This window comes from Psittacula echo (assembly GCF_963264785.1).
Source record: "Psittacula echo genome assembly, chromosome: 29".
Taxonomy (NCBI): Eukaryota; Metazoa; Chordata; class Aves; order Psittaciformes; family Psittacidae; genus Psittacula; species Psittacula echo.
In genome coordinates this window covers 2,375,059-2,383,583 of record NC_137764.1, presented here as the reverse complement: position 1 = coordinate 2,383,583, position 8,525 = coordinate 2,375,059, and positions in this window count along the sequence as shown.

Below are 8,525 nucleotides of genomic sequence, written 5' to 3'. Positions count from 1 at the left end.
TGCTCCCACAGCCGAAGAGACAGGGCAAAAAACTTGAGCTGTGCCTCTTCTGCAGAAAGTCAGCTTTGCAACGCTGCCATCCGCATTGCTGTCGCTCCTCCATTTCCCAACTCAAAGTCCATTACAATGGAAACTCTTTGGCACCCGTGCTCGGCTGCCCAGTATCCCAGGCAGTAGAGCACGAACGGTTGGCCTCTGCTCCCACAGCCGAAGAGCCAGGGCAAAAAACTGGAGCTGTGCCTCTTCTGCAGAAAGTCAGCTTTGCAACGCTGCCATCCGCATTGCTGTCGCTCCTCCATTTCCCAACTCAAAGTCCATTACAATGGGACCTCTTTGGCACCCGTGCTCGGCTGCCCGGTATCCCAGCGAGTAGAGCAAGAACGGTTGGCCTCTGCTCCCACAGCCGAAGAGCCAGGGCAAAAAACTTGAGCTGTGCCTCTTCTGCAGAAAGTCAGCCTTGCAATGGTGCCATCTGCATTGCTGTCGCTCCTCGATTTCCCAACTCAAAGTCCATTACAATGGAAACTCTCTGGCACCTGTGCTCGGCTGCCCAGCATCCCAGCGAGTAGAGCACGAACGGTTGGCCTCTGCTCCCACAGCCGAAGAGCCAGGGCAAAAAACTTGAGCTGTGCCTCTTCTGCAGAAAGTCAGCTTCGCAACGGTGCCATCCGCATTGCTGAGGTTCCTCGATTTCCCAACTCAAAGTCCATTACAATGGAACCTCTTTGGCACCCGTGCTCGGCTGCCCAGCATCCCAGGGAGTAGAGCAAGAATGGTTGGCCTCTGCTCCCACAGCCGAAGAGCCAGGGCAAAAAACTTGAGCTGTGCCTCTTCTGCAGAAAGTCAGCTTTGCAACAGTGCCATCCGCATTGCTGTCGCTCCTCGATTTCAAAACTCAAAGTCCATTACAATGGAACCTCTTTGGCACCCGTGCTCGGCTGCCCAGCATCCCAGGGAGTAGAGCACGAACGGTTGGCCTCTGCTCCCACAGCCGAAGAGCCAGGGCAAAAAACTTGAGCTGTGCCTCTTCTGCAGAAAGTCAGCTTTGCAACGCTGCCATCCGCATTGCTGTCGCTCCTCCATTTCCCAACTCAAAGTCCATTACAATGGAACCTCTTTGGCACCCGTGCTCGGCTGCCCAGCATCCCAGGGAGTAGAGCACGAACGGTTGGCCTCTGCTCCCACAGCCGAAGAGCCAGGGCAAAAAACTTGAGCTGTGCCTCTTCTGCAGAAAGTCAGCTTTGCAACGATGCCATCCACATTGCTGTCGCTCCTCGATTTCAAAACTCAAAGTCCATTACAATGGAACCTCTTTGGCACCCGTGCTCGGCTGCCCAGCATCCCAGGCAGTAGAGCACGAACGGTTGGCCTCTGCTCCTACAGCCTAAGAGCCAGGAAAAAAAACTTGAGCTGTGCCTCTTCTGCAGAAAGTCAGCTTTGCAACGGTGCCATCCGCATTGCTGTCGCTCCTCCATTTCCCAACTCAAAGTCCATTACAATGGGACCTCTTTGGCACCCGTGCCCGGCTGCCCAGCATCCCAGGGAGTAGAGCACGAACGGTTGGCCTCTGCTCCCACAGCCGAAGAGCCAGGGCAAAAAACTTGAGCTGTGCCTCCTCTGCAGAAAGTCACCTTTGCAATGGTGCCATCCGCATTGCTGTCGCTCCTCCATTTCCCAACTCAAAGTCCATTACAATGGAACCTCTTTGGCACCCGTGCCCGGCTGCCCAGCATCCCAGGGAGTAGAGCACGAACGGTTGGCCTCTGCTCCCACAGCCAAAGAGCCAGGGCAAAAAGCTTGAGCTGTGCCTCTTCTGCAGAAAGTCAGCTTTGCAACGGTGCCATCCGCATTGCTGAGGTTCCTCGATTTCCCAACTCAAAGTCCATTACAATGGAACCTCTTTGGCACCCGTGCCCGGCTGCCCAGCATCCCAGGGAGTAGAGCACGAACGGTTGGCCTCTGCTCCCACAGCCGAAGAGCCAGGGCAAAAAGCTTGAGCTGTGCCTCTTCTGCAGAAAGTCAGCTTTGCAACGGTGCCATCCGCATTGCTGTCGCTCCTCCATTTCCCAACTCAAAGTCCATTACAATGGAACCTCTTTGGCACCCGTGCTCGGCTGCCCAGCATCCCAGGGAGTAGCGCACGAACGGTTGGCCTCTGCTCCCACAGCCGAAGAGCCAGGGCAAAAAACTTGAGCTGTGCCTCTTCTGCAGAAAGTCAGCTTCGCAACGGTGCCATCCGCATTGCTGAGGTTCCTCGATTTCCCAACTCAAAGTCCATTACAATGGAACCTCTTTGGCACCCGTGCTCGGCTGCCCAGCATCCCAGGGAGTAGAGCAAGAATGGTTGGCCTCTGCTCCCACAGCCGAAGAGCCAGGGCAAAAAACTTGAGCTGTGCCTCTTCTGCAGAAAGTCAGCTTTGCAACAGTGCCATCCGCATTGCTGTCGCTCCTCGATTTCAAAACTCAAAGTCCATTACAATGGAACCTCTTTGGCACCCGTGCTCGGCTGCCCAGCATCCCAGGGAGTAGAGCACGAACGGTTGGCCTCTGCTCCCACAGCCGAAGAGCCAGGGCAAAAAACTTGAGCTGTGCCTCTTCTGCAGAAAGTCAGCTTTGCAACGCTGCCATCCGCATTGCTGTCGCTCCTCCATTTCCCAACTCAAAGTCCATTACAATGGAACCTCTTTGGCACCCGTGCTCGGCTGCCCAGCATCCCAGGGAGTAGAGCACGAACGGTTGGCCTCTGCTCCCACAGCCGAAGAGCCAGGGCAAAAAACTTGAGCTGTGCCTCTTCTGCAGAAAGTCAGCTTTGCAACGATGCCATCCACATTGCTGTCGCTCCTCGATTTCAAAACTCAAAGTCCATTACAATGGAACCTCTTTGGCACCCGTGCTCGGCTGCCCAGCATCCCAGGCAGTAGAGCACGAACGGTTGGCCTCTGCTCCTACAGCCTAAGAGCCAGGAAAAAAAACTTGAGCTGTGCCTCTTCTGCAGAAAGTCAGCTTTGCAACGGTGCCATCCGCATTGCTGTCGCTCCTCCATTTCCCAACTCAAAGTCCATTACAATGGGACCTCTTTGGCACCCGTGCCCGGCTGCCCAGCATCCCAGGGAGTAGAGCACGAACGGTTGGCCTCTGCTCCCACAGCCGAAGAGCCAGGGCAAAAAACTTGAGCTGTGCCTCCTCTGCAGAAAGTCACCTTTGCAATGGTGCCATCCGCATTGCTGTCGCTCCTCCATTTCCCAACTCAAAGTCCATTACAATGGAACCTCTTTGGCACCCGTGCCCGGCTGCCCAGCATCCCAGGGAGTAGAGCACGAACGGTTGGCCTCTGCTCCCACAGCCAAAGAGCCAGGGCAAAAAGCTTGAGCTGTGCCTCTTCTGCAGAAAGTCAGCTTTGCAACGGTGCCATCCGCATTGCTGAGGTTCCTCGATTTCCCAACTCAAAGTCCATTACAATGGAACCTCTTTGGCACCCGTGCCCGGCTGCCCAGCATCCCAGGGAGTAGAGCACGAACGGTTGGCCTCTGCTCCCACAGCCGAAGAGCCAGGGCAAAAAGCTTGAGCTGTGCCTCTTCTGCAGAAAGTCAGCTTTGCAACGGTGCCATCCGCATTGCTGTCGCTCCTCCATTTCCCAACTCAAAGTCCATTACAATGGAACCTCTTTGGCACCCGTGCTCGGCTGCCCAGCATCCCAGGGAGTAGCGCACGAACGGTTGGCCTCTGCTCCCACAGCCGAAGAGCCAGGGCAAAAAACTTGAGCTGTGCCTCTTCTGCAGAAAGTCAGCTTTGCAACGATGCCATCCACATTGCTGTCGCTCCTACATTTCCCAATTCAAAGTCCATTATAATGGAACCTCTTTGGCACCCGTGCTCGCCTGCCCAGCATCCCAGGGAGTAGAGCACGAACGGTTGGCCTCTGCTCCCACAGCGTAAGAGCCAGGAAAAAAAACTTGAGCTGTGCCTCTTCTGCAGAAAGTCACCTTAGCAACGGTGCCATCCGCATTGCTGAGGTTCCTCCATTTCCCAACTCAAAGTCCATTACAATGGAACCTCTTTGGCACCCGTGCCCGGCTGCCCAGCATCCCAGGGAGTAGAGCACGAACGGTTGGCCTCTGCTCCCACAGCCGAAGAGCCAGGGCAAAAAACTTGAGCTGTGCCTCTTCTGCAGAAAGTCAGCTTTGCAACGATGCCATCCACATTGCTGTCGCTCCTCCATTTCCCAACTCAAAGTCCATTACAATGGAACCTCTTTGGCACCCGTGCTCGGCTGCCCAGCATCCGAGGGAGTAGAGCACGAACGGTTGGCCTCTACTCCCAAAGCCAAAGAGCCAGGGCAAAAAGCTTGAGCTGTGCCTCTTCTGCAGAAAGTCAGCTTTGCAACGGTGCCATCCGTATTGCTGTCGCTCCTCCATTTCCCAACTCAAAGTCCATTACAATGGAACCTCTTTGGCACCCGTGCTGGGCTGCCCAGCATCCCAGCGAGTAGAGCACGAACGGTTGGCCTCTGCTCCCACAGCCGAAGAGCCAGGGCAAAAAACTGGAGCTGTGCCTCTTCTGCAGAAAGTCAGCTTTGCAACGGTGCCATCCGCATTGCTGTCGCTTGTGGATGATTTTCTGGCAAAGAACAGCCACATACCCAGATCAGCAAGTGCCTACATGGAGTTCGACATGAACCAAGGAACAACAAAAGGTGAAGGAGGATGGGAGCGAGGCACTGGGAGTGAGAATCCCAGCAAGATAAGAAGGAGCTGGAATTTACTGAGTTGATAAATTGAGGACTGTTGGAAAACTTTGAAGGTCAGGTTCTCACACCTGTGCTTAACCAATTATATGTTAGTTGTTAAGAGCCTCACAGATATGTATCCAATCACAATGTGCCACGTTAGTGAAAACAACTTTAAGAAATAGTATATAAAGAGTTAGTTTTCTATAATAAATGGCTTTGTCTGATCACATTGATCTCCGACTGAGTCCCTTCTGTGACAAATGGCGCCCGAACAGGCTTTTTCACATTGAAAACGAAGAACGCGGTGCCGCGGGGAAGTCGATCCGGCAGGACCAGGATTCATCCGGCAGGACCGGGATCCGGCAGGATCGGACCGCTACGGAGCCTTTGAGCCCGGGAGGCAGAAGCCTCGGAACCCTACAGAGCCTTTGAGCCCGGGAGGCAAAAGCCTCGGAACCCTACAGAGCCTTTGAGCCCGGGAGGCAAAAGCCTCGGAACGCTACGGAGCCTTTGAGCCCGGGAGGCAAAAGCCTCGGAACGCTACCGAGCCTTTGAGCCCGGGACACACTACAGTGGAATTCAGGTGAGCAGCCGAGTGTTCGGAAGAGGATTAAAATGGGGACTCAATTGAGTAAAAAAAAGGCAGCAATATTTAAGCTCTTCCAGCATATCCCCTTTACGAGAGGGATAGAGTATGATGACTCTATGTTAAAAAAGTTGTTGCTCTGGAGTACAGAGAAAAACTTAATCCGGGGGGTCGGCGAAGCCTTTGAGCTTGGGACTTGGGAAAAGATCGGGGCACACTTGTGGGACGAAATTACCCTTGGGTCTAAAGAAGCAAAATCTCTAGCTACCCTGTGGCGGTTACTAAAAGAAACTATATGCATGATGAAGGTTGAGCAACAAGTAGTAAAGTCAGCTTTTGCGGCTTTTTCTGACTCGCCGTCACAAAACCATGTGGGACCGGCTGCTGTGAGTCCGACAGCGGACACTGTACTTAAGGGGGAACTGCCTGCCGCTTCAAGCGCAAAACATCTGGTTCGAAAGCTTGTGCACCCTAGAGTGCGAATGTTTGAGGATCCAGCGCATCCTCCCTATCCTGTGCCGACAATGCCTTCACCGGCGGCAGCAGTAACTAGTGATCGGGATTTTGAAAAGGATGATGTACCGCCAAAACGGCCAAATTCGAATCCTTTTCGTGCCGCTACCGCCCCTGAGCCCAGCCCCCAAATTTGCCCGCCCGCCCCTCACGCCGGCCCGCCCGCCCCTCACGCCGGCCCGCCCGCCCCTCACGTCGGCCCGCCCACCCCTCACGTCGACGACGGCCCGCCCGCTCCTCACGCCGCCCTCACAGCCCCCCCCGCTCCTGACGGCCGCTTTTACGCCGCCGCCGCCCTTCCACCGCCTGATGCAGAAGAATGGGAACATCCAGAGGAGGACACTGAGACTCCGAATTTATACCCACCCGTACCCTGTACACCATCGTTAGCGCTGCCCCAACCGGGGCCAAAATCTGACCAGGATTGGGGGCAGTGGACTAAGCTTTTAGATAAAAAATTACGGGACCTACGAGACCGATTGGAGCGAATTGAAGCAAAGAGAGAGGGGCACGAATCAGAAAAGTTAAACAAGGTTAATCCTTTTGCTACGCCCTTGCCACCGCCCTCGAAGCCCCCTCTGCAAGCTAACCCTAGTGCCTTGAGATGGCGAGGTCTTATTCAAGACGCAGTCATAGACGGCACTGTTCTACCAATTGACATCCCTGCTGCATTTCCAGTCATTACAAATGCTCAGGGACAAACCCAATGGACTCCTATGGAGTGGAAAATCATAAAGGAACTTAAGGGAGCAATTTCTCAATATGGGTTGCCTTCTCCATATACACAACAAATGTTAACTGCCTTGTTTTCTAGTATGGTCTTAACTCCCAATGATTGTCTTAAGGTAGCTTCAGTCCTGTTAACTCCTTCACAGCTATTACATTTTAAAAGTGGGTTTGAGGAGCTTGCTCAGAGAGCTGCTGATGATAATTTGGGTCGCAATCCTAATGATCCCTTACATGGTGTTACATATGAAATGTTAATAGGGAAGGGACAATTTCACCCTGATGCAGTACAGGCTCGTATGAGAACCGAGGTGTTACAGCAAGCGCAGCAATTGGCCTTAGCTGCTTTAAAAGCTGTGCCAGAAGCAGGAAAACCTAATCCCTCCTATACGTCGATAAAACAGGGAATTACTGAGCCATATATGCAATTTATTGATAGATTGACAGCAGCTATTGAAAAGAATATTGATTTGGCACCTAATGCTAAAGAATCTGTGCTTATGTCCTTGGCCATGGAAAATGCTAACCCAGCTTGTAAGCGTATTTTACAGGTTTTACCGAAATCTGCTGGCATGCAGGAAATGATGGACGCTTGTTCTAAGGTGAGCACGGCCGAAGAAAAGGCAGAATACATGGCTACTGCCTTTGCTGCTGCTGTCAAACCTCTGTTACGGCAAGGTCGAGGTGATCGAGTGGGTATGAAGGGCATGAGATGTTTTAATTGTGGGCAAATGGGGCATCATAGAAAACGATGTAGAGTAAAGAAAACTAACTCAGCAGGTGGTGCTTCAGGTTTTACAGGTGATTGTACTAGATGCGACAAACATGGCCATAGGGCAACTGAATGCCACTCGAAGTATAAGAAAGATGGAACTCCATTGGGAAACTTGAATGTGAGCGCGATGCCACCCCATGCGATGACACAAAATCAGAGTGTTTGGACCGCATCCCCTCTGCTACAGCAGGGAGTGCCAGAGTGGACATGGCAACAGCAATAGATTTTACCATAACTGATACCTCTCCAAACTGGCAAAAGTAGGTTTAGTGATTGCACCTGAAAAGGTACAGCGCAATGCCTCATGGAGATACCTGGGGTGGATTATTTCCAGAACTGAAGTTAGGCCCCAGAAGATGAAGATTACTACGGAGATAAGAACCTTGTCAGATGTGCAGAAATTGATAGGTGATATTCAGTGTTCCTTATGTGGAATTACTAATGATTTGGCAGAACTAATGCCTCTTTTGAAGAGCAAACCACAGACAGAGGAAAAGAGAACTCTGTCAAAAATCCAGCATGAGGCCCTAGCCCATATTATGGCTAAAATATCTACTTCTTATGCTTCCCAATGGAACCCAGATTTATCTATAACTTTGTTTGTTGTAAACAATCAGTATCATCCGTTTAGCCTGTTGGCACAATGGAATCTGCAGAAAAAGGATCCCTTGTGTATATTGGAATGGATCTTCTTACCTTACTGGTTGCGCAAAACTGTTACTACACGATTGGAAGCCTTTGCCCTTTTAATTAAGCAAGGTTGTGAACGTTGTCAAGAAATTCTAGGTAGTGATCCATCACAAATTTGTTTACCCCTTACCAAAATATGGTTGGAGTGGGCACAGCAGTCCAGCACTGTTTTTCAAACTGTCTTAGTAGATTTTGTTGGCCAAGTTAGCATACATTTTCGGCCACATAACTTGTTTACTGTGCTAAAAAACAACCAATATGAAGATGTTGCCTTTTACTCTGACAGACCTGTTTCAGGTATAACTGTTTTTACAGATGCTAGCAGAAATAATCTCATAACCGAATACATTTGGAAAACAGAAGATGGTTGGAAGAAACAGAAAATACCTGGTCACTCTACAGATTTCTTACAAACGTTAGAACTGTTATTGTTGTGGTATTTCAGCGATGGCCTGATACTCTGCTTAACATTGTGATTCTTTGTATGTCATAGGAATTGTTCAATG